Below are 16,616 nucleotides of genomic sequence, written 5' to 3' on the forward strand. Positions count from 1 at the left end.
GTCCGTTGACATTTTGGGAGCTTATGACAGAGTCACTGTTGTGCAGTTGTGTTGTGTAGGGGTGGTTTGTTGTTACAAATTGGGGGTTTAAATTGTGTAATTCGTCTCTGAGAAGACTCGTGTAGGATCGACTTTGTTTGCACAAATAATTCAAGTTCGGTCCTTGTTTGAGAATGTTTTTTAGTCTGCCTTCCCAGATGAATGATAGTTTTGCTGGGTATTGGACCCTGGGTTGGAAATTTCTTTCATTCAGTTGTTTAAATATGCCATTCCACTGTATTCTTGCTTGTTATTATTTCAAATGAGAGATCTGGTTTTGATTCTTCTTTGTACTTGAGGGGTTTTTTTCTCCTTATTGATTTAAGGAGTTCATCTTTTTTTTTTTTTTTTTTTGTCATTTGGATTACTATATGTCTTGGTTTATTAGGGGTTCTTTTATTAGGGACTCTCTTTACTTCCCTGGATTAGCATAGAAGTTTCTTCTTCCACAGGGTGGGGAAAGTTCTCTGCTATTATCTCCCTGACTATTTGTTCTTCCCCTTTCCCTACTTCCTCCCATTTTTGTTATACCCCAACAATTTTTAGATTGTTTCTTTTGTCCTTGTCATTAGATACTGGACTTTTTCTTCTAGTGCTTTTCCTTTTATTTCTTTGTTGGTTTCTTTGATCAATTTTTGTTTACAGTATTTCCTTCGAGTTCTTCAATGTGCTTTTCCAACACTGTGTTTCTGCTTGTAAGGCTTGGTTACTTTGTCTTTTAATACTTTCAATTTTTTTTGTATGGAATCTCTCATGTGGCCCCAGGGGAAATGCACTCACCCTGGGCCCGGGGGTCCCTCTGTGCCCAGGTATAGTGGCCCTCAGGGACACTGCGACTCACTCTGGAGACAGGCACGCAGGTTTTGCAGGTGCGGAGGTCTCCGTGTGCCCACGTGGAGTAGCCCCAGGGGAATGACCTCACCCTGGGCACCAGCATGGGGGGTCCGCAAGACGTGGGTGTTCCTGCATGCCCAGGTGGAGTGGCCTCAGGGCACTGTGCTCACTCTGGGAACAGCAAGCAGGCTGGCGGGCATGGAGGGTTTCCGTTTGCACATGTGGAGCGGTCTCAGGGGAATGCACTCACCCTGGGCACCGGCGTGGGTGTCACAGACACGGGGATCCCTGCGTGCACAGATGGAGTGGCCTCAGGGCACTGCACTCACTCTGGGGATCAGGATTTATTATTTTTGTGGATAAACAATATTATATCATCAGTTCTTTATATGTTCATCTATAATTACTTTTATTTTTAACAAATATTGGTTTTTGTAAACAGTACTGCAATGAATTTCAGAACAAATATATCCTTCCTTCCTTCCTTTCTCCCTTCCTTCCTTCCTTCCTTCCTTCCTTCCTTCCTTCCTTCCTTCCTTCCTTCCTTCCTTCCTTCCTTTCCTTCCTTCCTTCTTCCTTCCTTCCTTCCTTCCTTCCTTCCTTCCTTCCTTCCTTCCTTCCTTCCTTCCTTCCTTTCTTTCTTTCTTTCTTTCTTTCTTTCTTTCTTTCTTTCTTTCTTTCTTTCTTTCTTTCTTTCTTTCTTTCTTTCTTTCTTTCTTTCTTTCTTTCTTTCTTTCTTTCTTTCTTTCTTTCTTTCTTTCTTTCTTTCCCTTCCCTTCCCTCCCTCCTTCCTTCCTTCCATCCTTCCTTCCTTCTTTCCTTCCTTCCTTCCTTCCTTCCTTCCTTCCTTCCTTCCTTCCTTCCTTCCTTCCTTCCTTCCTTCCTTCCTTCCTTCCTTCCTTTCTTTCTTTCTTTCTTTCTTTCTTTCTTTCTTTCTTTCTTTCTTTCTTTCTTTCTTTCTTTCTTTCTTTCTTTTCTTTCTTTCTTTCTTTCTTTCTTTCTTTCTTTTTTCTTTCTTTCTTTCTTTCTTTCTTTCTTTCTTTCTTTCTTTCCCTTCCCTTCCCTCCCTCCTTCTTTCCTTCCTTCCATCCTTCCTTCCTTCCTTCCATCCTTCCTTCCTTCTTTTTCCTTCCTTCCTTCCTTCCTTCCTTCCTTCCTTCCTTCCTTCCTTCCTTCCTTCCTTCCTTCCTTCCTTCCTCCTCCTTCCTTCCTCCTTCTTCCTTCCTTCCACCCTTCCTTCCTTCCTTCCTTCCTCCCCTCCCTCCCTCCCTTTTTTTCTTGGTTTTGGGGCCACATCCAGTGGTGCTCATGGGTTACTCCTGGCTTTGCCCTCAGAAATTGCTCCAGCCAGGCTCGTGGACTATATGGGATGCTGAAATTGAATCTGGATCCATCCTAGGTAGGTTTAAGGAAGGCAAATGCCCTACAACTGATCTATCTCCCTGGCCTTCAAACATACCTTTTTAAAAAATGTTGTTATTATTGGAATAGAAATCAAAAGAGTGAAATTACTTCATAAAATGGCAGCACTAGTTTCTTACTTCTCAGAATTTTTTTGTTTCTTTTAAATTATTTTTATCAAAACCGTGGTGATTTACAAAGATATTCATAGGTGGGTTTCAGACACTCAAAGTTTCATGACATATCCCACCACCAGTATCAACCTCCTTCCACCAATTTTCCCATAGTGCATGACCAAGACTTCATGCCTCTGCCTACCAGCATAGCAGTTTGGTTATTAGAGGTTGGGTTTCATTATTTCATTATTGTTGTATCTGGTGTAAATATATAGTTCTGTCCTTTCTAACACTACCAATGTGCCTGAGACCCTTAGCCCCTTTCTCCCTTCCTTTCATATTAGTGTTTCTCCTCCACCTAATTTCTTTTATTTTCCTTAATATACTCTGGGGCCTAGAGTGTTCTCAATAACCTCCATTTAAATCATTACATTTCTTCATGTAGTTATTCTAATTGCCATATGTAAGAGGTATCATCTTGTATTTATTCTTCTGGCTTACTTCATTTAACACATTTCCCAGTTACATCTATGCTATAGTGAACTACATGATGGTATCATTCCTTACAGCTATGGAGTATTCCATTGTGTATATGTATCACATCTTCATATCCACTCTACTGTTGGCTATCTAGGTGGATTCCAACTTTTAGCTATTATACTGATTACTGCGATGAATAGCAGTGTGCATACAGTTTTTGTTCAGTGTTTTTCTATCCTGGGGATAGATGGGTTAAATGGCAATTTAATTCTGAATTTTCATATAACCTTGCATATTGTTTTTCATAAGCATTTTAGGCAATATTCCAGGCAGATTCCCACAGTGTTTGAAAGTTCCTTTTTCATTATATCACTGCCAACATAATTTTTTCCACTAATTTTGATATGTATTATTCTCACTGTTTATGAGATGATATCTTGTGTTACTTTATTATTCTAATGATACATAACGATAAACATTTTTTCATATTCCTGGTGGTCATCTTTTAGTCTTCCTCTGAGAGTATTTATTTATTCTTCCCATTTTTAATAGGGTTCTTAGGTTTTATGGGATTAAACTTAGTAAGTACTTTGTATATCAACCTTTTATTTGATATGTTGAATGAAAATATTTTTTTTCTCGGGCTGGAGTGATAGCACAGTTGTAGGGCATTTGCTTTGCATGCAGTTGATCTAGGACAGATCCATGTTCAATTCATGGTATCTCATATGGTCCCCTAAGTCTGCCAGGAGCAACTTTTGAGTGCAAAGCAAGGAGTAACCCCTGAGCACTGCTGGGTTTGGCCTAAAATAAACAAAATAAAACAAAACAAATTACTCTCACTCAGCTGTCTTTTAGTTTTAGGCCATGTTTCTTTTGCCATATTTAGTTTTATGTAGTCCCATTTATTTATATTTGTTTCTATACTTCTCACCATCAGAATCCTATCAGTAAAGACTCTTTGAGGTCTAAGTCTTGAAGTGTTCTGCCTAAGTTTTCCTCCCATACTTTATAAATTCATATCTGAACTCAAGGTCTTTAATCTTCTTTGAAATGACTTTTGTGTAAAATGTAAAATATGGGCCCAGCTTTAATTTCTTACACCAATTATTATCCAATTATTCCAGCACCATTTTTTGGCTATCTCTATTCCATTTCCTGTTTTCAGCTTCTTTGTCAAAGATTAATTAATCATAATCTTGATGATTGGTATTGGATATTCTATTCTCACCATTGGGTCTGAATGCCTGTCTTGCCTTTGCTTCAAAACCATGACGTGTTTATCACTATGGCTTTATAGTACAACTTCAAGTTAGGTATTAAAATGCTTCCCAGTTTCTTGTTTATCAATATGGTTGTATTTATCCTCAGTATTTTATGATTTATATAAATTTTAAAATTGACTATTCTAAATCCTTGTAGAATGCTTTAAATTTTGATATCAATCACTCTTTTCTTTTGTTAAGTTGACTCCTAGATATTAAAGGTTTTGACACTTTTTTATATTGAAAATATTTTATAATTAATTCTAGCCATTAGGAAATTATACGATGGAACACTGCAGTTTTGTAAAACAATGTAAAAACATAATTGGCTAGAGGATTGCAATTAAAATTTGACTCATATATACTTAAGTCCCCTCACATTTTCCACAGAGCAACTAAACATAGTATTTCTTGAAACAGATGACAGAATACTTTAAAAGTAAAATTTCAAAGTCAAATGGTTTTGACACCTTTTAAATGTGATACATACACTCTTTGATCTCTTTATCCTCTGAGACATTATTTGTGTAAAGGAATATAACTAGTATTTGTTTATTAACTTTGTAGCCAGACATTTTGCTGTATTGGTTTATTGTTTCAAGAAAAATTTTGGAAACTTTTTAAGATCTTCAAGGTATATTATCATGTATTCTTCAAATATATGTAATTTAGCTTTATCTTTTTCTAATTTGGATTTATTTGATTTCCTTTTCTTACCTAGTTGATCTTGCTTGGACTTCTAATAATATATTGCATAATAATGGGGACAATGAATACCCTTGACTTTTGCCTGACATCAAGTGGGAATGATTTTAGTTTTTACTATTAGAATAATCTTAACTATGAATTTGTATGGACAGGTACTAAAATCTTGAGGAAGGTTCCTGCCACACCTATTTAGCTGAGGGATTTAATCATGAATGGGTGATGGATTTTGTCAAAGAAGAGAGAAGTACTTTCTCTTCTTCAATTGATATAATCAAATTATTTTTATCTTTCTATTTACTATATATTGTATGATGTTGATTGATTTTTATGTATTAAACCATTCTTGTGTTTCTAAGAGAACACCCACTTGATCATGATGCATGTTTTTGATGTGCAAATTGCATTATTTTATTAATATTTTGAGGATGTCTGCATCAATATTGATCAATGAGATATGTCTGAAGATTTCTTTGTTAGTAGCATGTATGTTAGCTTTTGAAGTAAGCTTCATAGAAAATATTAGAGTAGGCTCCCATTACTTCAATATTTTGGAAGAGTTTAAGGATAAATGATAGTTGTTTTTTTCTGAATGTTTGGTTAAACTCAGCCATAAACCATCCAGTCCAGGACTCTTATCTTGGGGAGATTCTTAATTATTGTTTCTATTTTTTTTGCTAGTGATTATGCTTTCTACATTTTTCTCATTCAGTTTTTAGATATTATATATTTATAATATATATTATATATTTCCAGAAATCTTTCCATTTCTGCTAGGTTCTCTAGCATAACAGAATACAATTACTCATAATAAGCTCCTATAATGTATAGATTTCTGGGAGATTATTTTGTAATTTATTTCTTTCATTTCTGATCCAATTTATTTGAACATTTCTCTTCATTTCCTTGTGAGTCTTACCAATGCTATGTTTATCTTGTTTATCCTTTCAAATGAACAGTTCCTGGGTTCATTGATTCTTTATATTGTTTTCTTGTTCTGTATCATTGATTTCTGCTCTGGTGTTTATTATTTCTATTCTACCTGTATTTGGTTCCTTTGTTGTTGGTTTTCTAGATATTTAATATGCACCTTTGGGTATTGATTTTAACTTTTTCTGCTTTTCTTATGTAGACTTGAATCATTATGAGTTTTCCACTAATTACTGCTTTTCCAATATCTCAAATTTTGGTGACCTTTTCTTCATTATTATTAGTATCAAGGATTGATCCAGGTGTTATTAAGCAGCATGGTGCTCAGTCTTTAGATATTATAGTTTCTTTACATTTTATTTTACAATCAACCTATCTCTGTGGCATTGTGCTCTAATAGGATGCTTGATTTGATAGAATGCTTTCTTATACTTGTCTATTTTGTAAGTAAGACTTATGTTCTAGAATATGATTCATCCTAGAACATTCCATATGGGCTAGAGAATAATTTATATTTAGCTTTTTGAGGATAAAAGACCCATTTATGACAACTCTTCTAGTTTATTATTTAGGTCTCTTATGTCCTCACTGATGTTTGCCTAGTGAATATATACAGTGATGAGATTGACATGTTGAAATATCCTACTATTGGGGCTGGAGTAGTGGCGAAAGTGGTAAGGCATCTGCCTTGCACTCACTAGCCTAGGTGGACTGCAGTTTTATCCCCCGGTGTCCCATATGGTCCCCAAGCCAAAAGAGATTTCTGAGTGCATAGCCAGGAGTAACCCCTGAGCGTCACCTGGTGTAGCCAAAAAACCATATATAAAAAATAGAGAAATATCTTACTATTATCACCTATGTATTTCTCTACTTCTGTGAACAAAAGCCTTACATATTTTGCTAATTCAGTACTTGGTGTACATATGTAGATTAGAATTAATATTTTATGGTCTATTATTCTGATCACTAATTAGTGTCAATCTTGCCTCTAATTATTCTTTGGAGATGAATGCAATTTGGTTTAATATAAGTATGGCTTTCCTAGCTTTTATATTGTTTTCTAGTGCCTTGCATAATTGTTTTTCTTTTTTTTTTTCTTTATCTAGAGCTGTGTCTATCCTGAAATTTTATGTAAGCTCCTTGTTACCAGCCAACGATTGGGTTTTGTTTATAGATCCAACTCTCTACTATGTGTCTTTTGATGGAAGAGTTTAGGTCATTGAGATTAAAGGAAACTATTGAGAGAAAATGCTGTTGTGCCATTAAATTATGTAGAGTTGTTGCTGCTACAATTGTTTATTTGGTTTATATAAGGATCTTTGTGTTGGTTTGGTTATTGCAAATGTTGCAAGTTCTTTTTTGTCTGAGAATGTTTTTTATCTCACTTTCTCATATAAATGAGAGGTTTGATGAATAATGGACTCAAGACAGAAAAAATTTTAATTCAGTTATTTGAATATATCATCTAAGGTTTTTGTATTAAGGTTTGTACCTAAGGTTTTTCTTAGCTCTCTTACTCTTTTAAGAAATTTATATCTTCCTTTGGTTTTTGCTATTTTGATTACTATATTTCTTGATGCTGTTCTGTATGGGTCTATTTTTGCTGGCACTCTTTTTGTCTCTTTTTGTCTCTTGTATTTGTGCATCTGACTTTCCAAACACTGGGGGGAAATTCTCTGCTATTTCTTTTTTACTATTGTTCTTCAGCTTTCCCTATGGTATTCCTATACTGAAAAATTATTTCTCTGTCTTTATTCATTAACTACCTTATATTTTATCCGATAATTTTTTTATCTTTTTTTAAAACAACTTTATTACATACATGATTGTGTTTGGGTTTCAGTCATGTAAAGAATACCACCAATCACCAGTGCAACATTCTCATTAACAATGTTCCAAATCTCCCTCCTACCCACCCATCCCCCGCCTGTACTCTCGACAGGCTTTCTAATTCCCTAGTACATTTTCTTTATTAGGATAGTTCAAAATGTAGTTATTTCTCTAACAAAACTCATCCCTGTCTGTGGTGAGCTTCATGAGGTGAGCTGTAACTTCCAGCTCTTTTCTCTTTTGTGTCTGAAAGTTATTATTGCAAGAATGTCTTTCATTTTTCTTAAAACCAATCGATTAGTGAGACCATCTCTGACTTATTTCACTCAGCATAATAGATTCCATGTACATCCATGTATAGGAAAATTTCATGACTTAAAATTTCCTGACAGCTGCATAATATTCCATTGTGTATATGTACCACAGTTTCTTTTGCCATTCGTCTGTTGAAGGGTATCTTGGCTGTTTCCAGAGTCTTGCTATGGTAAATAGTGCTGACATGAATATAGGTGTAAGGAAGAGATTTTTGTATTGTATTTTTGTGTTCCTAGGGTATATTCCTAAGAGTGGTATAGCTGGTCGTATGAGAGCTCGAGTTCCAGTTTTTGGAGGAATCTCCATATTGCTTTCCATAAAGGTTTCTTTGTTAGTTTTGCCAGTGGTCTATCAATCTTGTTTATTTTTTCAAAGAACCAACTTCTGCTTTCGTTGATCTTTCCGATTGTTTTTTGGGTTTCCACTTCATTGATTTCTGCTCTCAGCTTTGTTATTTCCTTCTGTCTCCCTATTTTTGGGTTCTTTTGTTGAGTATCTTCTAGTTCTATGAGCTGCGTCATTAAACTACTCAGGTAAGCCCCTTCTTCCTTCCTGATGTGTGCTTGCAAAGCTATAAATTTTCCTCTCAGTACTGCTTTTTCTGTGTCCCATAAGTTCTGATAGTTTGAGTCTCTATTATCATTTGTTTCCAGGAATCTTTTGATTTTCTCCTTGATTTCATCTCGGACCCACTGGTTATTCAGCATGAGGCTGTTAAACTTCCAGGTGTTAACGTTTTACTTCTGTGTCCCTTTGGAATTCACAAATAATTTCAGAGCCTTGTGGTCAGCGAAGGTAGCCTCTTGGTATTATGGAGGTATGTTTTATGTGCCAGCATGTAGTCTATCTTGGAGAATGTCCCAGCATGTAGTCTATCCTGGAGAATGTCTCATGTACATTGGAGAAGAATGTGTATTCAGGTTTCTGGGGATAGAGTGTCCTATATATATCCACTAGGCCTCTTTCTTCCATTTCTCTCCTCAGGTCTAGTATATTCTTGTTGGGTTTCAATCTGATTGACCTATCCAGTGTTGACAAAGCCATGTTGAGGTCCCCCACAATTATTATGTTGTTATTGATGATATTTTTCAGATTTGTCAATAATTGTATTAAATATTTTGCTGACCCCTCATTCGGTGCCTATATGTTTAGGAGAGTTATTTCTTCCTGCTCTACATACCCCTTGATTAATATAAAATGTCCATCTTTGTCCCTTACAACCTTACTAAGTATAAAGTTTGCATTATCTGATAAGTATGGCCACTCCAGCTTTTTTATGGGTGTTGTTTGCTTGGATAATTCTTCTCCAGCCTTTTATTTTGAGTCTATGTTTGTTCTGACTATTCAGGTGCGTTTCTTGTAGGCAGCAGAAGGTTGGAGTGAGTTTTTTGATCCATTTAGCCACTCTGTGTTTCTTAACTGGTGCATTTAGTCCATTGACATTGAGAGAAAGAATTGTCCTGGGATTTAATGCCATCTATATATCGAAATTTGGTGTGTCTTTTGGTTAGTCTTTTCTTAAATTAGGTCTTTCAGTTTTTCTCTTAAGACTGGTTTTGAGTCTGTAAAGTTTCTGAGCTGTTTTTTTGTCTGTGAAACCATGGATTCTTCCGTCAAACCGGAAAGTGAGTTTTGCTGGGTACAGTATTCTAAGTAAAGCATTCATTTCATTCAGTCTTGTCACAATATCCCACCACTGCTTTCTGGCCTTGAGTGTTTCTGGTGACAGGTCTTCTGTAAATCTCAAGGATGCTCCCGTGAATGTAATTTACCTTTTAGATATTGCTGTTTTCAGAATTCTGTCTCTATCTGTGGGATTCGTCATTGTGACTAGGATGTGTCTTGGGTATTTTTTCTGGGGTCTCTTTTGGTTGGTAGTCTTCAAGCATGCAGGATTTGATCACATATATTCTTTAGCTCTGGAAGTTTCTCTTTAATGATGTTCTTGACCATTGATTCTTCCTGGAAATTTTCTTCCTGAGTCTCTGGGACTCCGATGATTCTTAAGTTGTTTCTGTTGAGCTTATCATAGACTTCTATTTTCATCTGTTCCCATTCTTTGACTAATTTTTCCATTGTCTGTTCATTTGCTTTAAGTTTTTTTTTCCAATCTCTCCCACTGTATAGAATTGTTATGTATCTCATCTTCCACAACACCAATTTTATTCTCAGCTTCTGATACCCTGTCCCAGAACTTAACCATTTTGTCATTCACTTCGTTTACTGAGTTTTTCAGGCCTGTTAGTTGACATGTTATTTCAGTTTGGAGTTTTGTGATTTCTGTCTTCATATTTTCTTGGTTCTTGTTAGTGTTCTGTTCAACTCGATCCATGGTTTCTTTGAGTTCATTGAGGATTTTCCATATTGCTAGTCTAAAGTTCTTATCTGAGAGGTTGATGAGTTTGTTGGTCATTATCTGGTCATCAGAATTGTCATTTTTATTCTCTATGTCTGATGCTGGCCTGCGTTATTTCCCTATTGTCACATTTGTATTGTGAGTTTTTCTACGTGTTGTGGTGGCATTCATTGGCTAAATGATGTACGCAGCCACACTCCTCTAGCTCCACCTTTTCTGGGTGTATCAACTTGCCTCCAAGGGAGGGGAATCCTCCATGGATGAAGCCTCTCACAGGATCAAATCTTAGGCCTGAGCAAGTAGCAGAGAAGACAGTCTGGAGAGAAATGCTGGGCTTCAGTGATCCAGCACAATTCTTAGTGTGATTTTTTTTTTCTTCTTGTTGCAATGGTGTTCTTTCCTTAGAAAGAGCGCATGGCCGCAAAGCGAAGTAGAGCAGTGCTCTTTTGGATCCTGCCCTAGAATAAGCTTCTGGGAGAGCGAGTTTTCTGGAGCCTCTTTTTGGCCCACTCCCAAGAGTTTCACGTGACAGAACAGGAGACAGACACACACAGGCAGCACTCACAATTTTTCCAGTAGGGCCCCATTGGGCAAGCGTAGTTTCATAGATTTTCTTTGCCTGACATCACAAACTGGGGACCTGGCTTCTGCAAAGTTCTGCTTATAGCCGGTTTTCACGTCATGAAGCAGTTCCTTGGCGTTCCGCCCTAGAATGAGCTTCTGGGAGAGCGAGTTTTCTGGAGCCTCTTTTCAGGCCATTCCCAAGAGTTTCACGCTACAGGACAGGAGATAGACACACACAGGCAGCACTCACAATTTTTCCTATTTTTTATCTTGTTATCAATGCTGGCTTGTAATTTGTCTTCAAGTTCATCTATAAAGTTGTCTGTTTGTGCAATTATGTTACTATGGCTTGCTAACATTTTGTTTAGTTTCTTCAATTCCATTTTTATAGATTATTTTTTCTTCTGAGTTTTTATTTTTGTTTGATTATTTTTTCTTCTGAGTTTTTATTTTTGTTTGTTAAATTGCTCATCTATTTATTGCTTAATTTCGCTGGCTAAGTACTTCTTAATTTTTGTTTATAAGGCATTAAGTGTTGATTTTAGGTCCTTGTCAAACAAGTTTTAATGTTTTAATGGAAATATGTTTCTCTCCCTATCCACAATACCTTTGACTTTCATTTTTCCCGTATTGTTCTTTGCATTTTGTGGGGTGGGATGGTGAAGTTTCAGTCTTTTCCTTACAAAGAAATTGATCTATAGAATTTATTTTGAAGAGTTGGCTATTAATATATAAGGTTATGTTCCTAACCATATAGAGTTATTTGAGTATGCTAAAAAAACTCCCTGCTGCATAGTTACTTGATTTGATCAATTGAGTTTTGAGTCTGTATGCCGCCATAGAGAAATAAACACTAGAGCTCTTTTTCTAGAATACAGATATGGTGCAGGGGTAGGGCATTTGCCTTGCACGTGGCTGACCTAGGATGAACTGCGGTTTAATCCCCCATATGGTCTCATATGGTCCCCCAAGCCAGGAGCGATTCTGAGCTCATAGCCAGGAGTAACCCCTGACTGTCACCGGGTGTGACCCCAAAACCACCCCCCCAAAATATATATAAATTGGAATATCTTCTGCATGGCTGTTATAGCCATACTTTTTATGGCTTTGTTTATAACTCTTTTGTGAACAGAGTAAGTCTATAGAGCTGGACAGGTGCAGACCTGGCAAGTACGAGTGTGGGCATATTTTCATTTGCCAGGTCTTCCAAAATTATAACAAGGTGGGGGAAGAGTGCCCACATTCACTCCTAAAATGTCCTTGGTGATATTAGCCCAAATATCAGCACAACTGTAGTTTTGGCCATAGCTGGAGGGTATAGACATGGCATCTGCATTTGTGGCCTTGTTATTTTTAGCTGCTCTGGAATAATTTATCAATTATCTGTATTATAATTCAAAATTTTAATTTGATGTAATTCCTTTTGTTTATTTTTACATACTAGTAATATCAATGGAATTAGCATTTTATTTTTTGTTTTGAGCTAACCTGTTTATTCAATGCTAAATTTGAAAAGATATTCTTTGCTTAATTTAACACATTTAGCATCTTTGTTATAAATTAACTGTCCTTATATCTAAAGATTGACTCATAGGTTTCCAGTTATATATCATGTTGTAAGTCATTTTTATTCTAGTATTATAATTTTATTACTGCCACCTATTGTATAGTTTAAATCAATGAATAGAAATCTCCATACTCTATTCAAGAAGATGCACCAATTTGTATTCCTATCAACAATGTGAGTTTTCATTTTTCTTCACATCCTTGTCAACATTTGTTTCAATTTTTATATAGAAAATTATCACTACATTAGAGTAATATATCAGTGTGTTAGTCATTTAATTTGTGCGTGTTTTGTGTGTGTATTTGAGGCAAACTTGGTGATACTTAGGGGTAACTTCTAGTTCTTTATTCAGGTATTATTATTTGTATCACTTGGGGAATTATATGGAATGTTGGGTTGTACCTGGATGCAAGACAAAATCCCTACTTGCTGTAACATTGTTCCAGCTTTTTTAATTTCTGTAATAACATAGCTGGTCTAAATTTTATTGTTTGATCTAACTCAGGACTATAATTTTATTTTCTGTTCAGTCTATTGCCAGGGCATGCCTAAGTTTTTAGGGGGGCTCAGCCCACCAGATGTATCCTCAGATTTTCCTGGTGGGTAGAACTAATTTAACCCCCATGGGGTTCCTCAAAAGGCCCGCTGTGGACGTCTTTTTCCCCTGCGTGGATGGTTGAGGAATTTTCAAAGAGACACCTGGCATTACATTTTCAGCCAGTATTTGACTGTCTCCTTTGTATATATCAGGCAAAATAATAGCCTCTATCAAATAATTTGGCTCAGAAATTCCAGCACCAAAGTTTATTTAAGTACCCCTTTTTCTGGATATAGTCAGCCCTAAAAGCAAAGACAATTTTTCTCTCCTTTTCAAATATGTCCTTTGCAGCTGCAGTTTCTGGTAATCAAGGGTGTAACCAGAATACAAATTTTGACTTTTGACCCTCCTGTAGAAATAGGGAAGCTCATTCCTGGGGATTTGTACCTCCATTCATTTAACCTCTAAAACAATAGAGTCCAGCCTTGAAAGACCAAGTTTCTAGATATTTCCTACTAATCCTGATTTTTGCATTTAAAGTAAGCTTGCAAGGAATTACCTTGAGTTGTGTTACCTTCTCTCTTGTAACTTAGAATTTTTAGTCACACCCATTGCTTAGGTATTGTCATTGTTGTACTAGGCTTTGTGATTACAATTATTCTTCACCTGTGGCTAATTTTACCCCTATAAATTCCCCTGCTCAAAAAATTAAACTTGTTGCACTCCTGCCAGAAATGTGTTGACCTCACATACTGCGTGTGGTATCATTATTTTATATTTAATATTCGTCTGCTCGTGTTACCCGTTTTCCTCCCGTGAAAGGACTATGACCCATGAGAATTGCTGAGATGCAAGACATCTACAATAGTCTATCCTTTTTATTGCTTTATCATGAATAAATATACTATACTGTCAACTTAACTGTACTTTTTCCACTGAATTTAAGCAAAAATTTACATTTCATATAAAACTAATAAAAAGAATCTAAAGTTAGTACTAGGATATATTTATTTTCCTTTTTGTACTATTACTATGTATATAAGTCAGTCTCAAAATAATTCTTATGTAGCTTCATTAATATAGCTTTTTTACTTAATGACAATAAGATTACATACTGATAAATCGAGAAAGCTTAGTCTTTAACACATTCAGACTCTCAACATATCTAAGATTGTTTTGTAATCCCCCTTTAAGAGAGTAATCCAAGATCAATTTTAACTATAGAAGTTGATATCACCTAAATAACCTCTTATATTCAAATGAAAAAAAAATGCTTCCTAACAATTTGGCAACACATTGCAGAATTAATGTGGCATCTTCCTGGCACATTTTCCAGTTTTTAAATAACTATCCAGAAGAAAAGTAATTTAAAGCAACACAATATAATTTAAGAAAAAGGCCTGCATTCTTCTGATTTCTAACATGTACAACTAAATTAAATAGATATTAACATTTACATAAAGCTTTATTGATCTTTTAATTTTCTTCTAAATATCTAAAAGTAGACTTTTATATGCAAAGTCTTAAGGAGGATCAGAATTAATGCTTTTAAATCTGGTACAAATTGCTTACAAATATATAATATAGAAATTTAGTTTTGCATATAAATCATGCCATTTCTTTCAAAGTATAGTGTTTCTTCAAAATTACTGAATTTGTCATATTAAATATATTTCTTATATTTTTCATATTAAATATTTTTATATTTTTAAAAACACCTTGCACTAATCTTGAATTGAAAATTAGCTTCTCAAATATCCTGGAATTTCTTTGATCTTATTTAGTGTTCAAAATAGTTGGAGAAAAATGAGTAACTGGCTATTTTAATTGAGGAAACTTTATAAGAATAACAGCATTACTTTTGATTATTTTCTTTTGTTTTATCCTCCAGAATTGATTTCCTGATGATAAACTTTGCTGTATTTTTAAATGGTGCTAATATAGCAGAAGGAAAGTAAATAATTTAAATGGGGCCACTCACAATATAGTGTGCTTAGCTAGGAGCAGGCAATAGGATGAAGGTTTATTGTGGGATTAATTAATTAATAATTCAATTAATTAAGTGAATCCCATTCCATGTAGTACATATACACCTGGTTACCTACCCATTGGTTAAAAACATCTTTGAATGTAACACCTTGGATTGTTGTTTAGACTACCTAATCCCACCTCCAGGTGTGGTCTGTTCCTTCCTAATAAATACTAGAATTTTCAAGAAAATGCTCTCTTGTGTTTCCGGACATTCCATGGAGCTTAGTGCTTCTTACAGGCAGATGGCATACATGTTAGAATTTCTGCATCCATTTCTCCCTCCGTGTGTGTGTGTGTGTGTGTGTGTGAGAGTGGGTATATGTGTGTATGTGTAATATTTCCCAATTGACATTTGCTTCCAGACCCACATTTCTCCAGTGTCCTGTCTTTAGATCCTGAGGATTAATTCTATAGTTTAGGAAGAGAGTTATCATTCCTTGATTTTGATATGTAACTAGTTAGAGTGGAAAACATAAACTTTTGTGACTCTCTTTCTTATATTTGGGCTTAAATTCTATCTACTTCAGTGATTATATTTATTTTATTTTTAAACTCAGCTCTTAGAGTAAATAATAATCTTGTTTAGAAAAATAATATAAGATTTTTTTATTCATAGTTACAACCCCAATGTGGGCTTTCATCTTAATCTGTCTCTGTCTCTCTCTCTCTTTCTCTCTGTCTGTCTGTGTCTCTCTCTAAATTTTAAGCCCACTCCAACAGTACAAGCTGCTGCTCAACTTGATTGCAACCAACCAGGTTCCACCCGCCCCCCAAACGACCACCAAACATGGTCTCTTCTACTCTCCTTCCAGGGGTGGCCTGAGGACATCAAACCGTGTACCTACAGTGGGTATGGGGGTTCTCCGTCTCATTTCTGGGTATTAAGTACCAATACCAGCGGGAATCCCCGGTCAAGTCTGTTATAACTCTGGGCACACTCCACACCAGGCAATGCCAGCTAAAATGTCGCTCCAGGTTAAAAGGGCCCCCAGAAGAGGGGCCAGTTGCCCCAGTTATGAGCAAGCCAGTGCATTGGCGCTGCAGCCTGACCCCCAGGACCTGTGCAGGCCTGCAGGGAAATTAGAGGCAGCATGGGTCGTCTTAATACTTGTTTGTTTGTTTGTTTTTGGGCCATGCCTGTGACGCTTAGGAACAATACCTGACTATGTGTTCAGAAATCACTCCTGGCTAGAGGGACCATATAGGACACTGGGGATAAAAACATGTCCAACCTAGATTGGCTTCGTGCAAGGCAAACGCCCTACTGCTGTGCTATCTCTCCTACACCTTAATATTTCTTAACATAAGAATTACATATTATTTCTCTAATCTTTGATTTTTATTTTATTTATTTATTTATTTATTTTATTTTTAGGTCACACCTGACGATGCTCAGTGGTTACTCCTGGCAGGCTCAGGTACCACATGGGATGCCCAGATTCCAACCACCGTCTGTCCTGGGTCAGCTGTGTGCAAGGAAAACGCCCTACCGCTGTGCTATCTCTCCAGCTCTAAATCTTTGATTTTTTTTTATTAGAAAATAAAGACATAATACATTAAAAATGATACCTGGTAGAGTTCATAATGGAAAAGTGTATATTTTGGAAGCCCATTACAAAATTAATGATATATAAGCAGTAAGTGT

The 16,616-nt window shown here is 35.9% G+C and overlaps 1 non-coding gene across 1 annotated transcript; it reads right to left on the bottom strand.

Annotated features, from left to right (window-relative positions):
• Positions 1-15,932: 15,932 nt before the first annotated feature.
• On the bottom strand, positions 15,933-16,064 carry LOC126014863 (small nucleolar RNA SNORA76). Its single transcript, XR_007497828.1, has one exon. It is a non-coding gene; the product is annotated as a small nucleolar RNA SNORA76 (small nucleolar RNA).
• Between the last annotated feature and the right edge of the window lie 552 nt (positions 16,065-16,616).

This window comes from Suncus etruscus, chromosome 7, assembly GCF_024139225.1.
Source record: "Suncus etruscus isolate mSunEtr1 chromosome 7, mSunEtr1.pri.cur, whole genome shotgun sequence".
NCBI lineage: Eukaryota > Metazoa > Chordata > Mammalia > Eulipotyphla > Soricidae > Suncus > Suncus etruscus.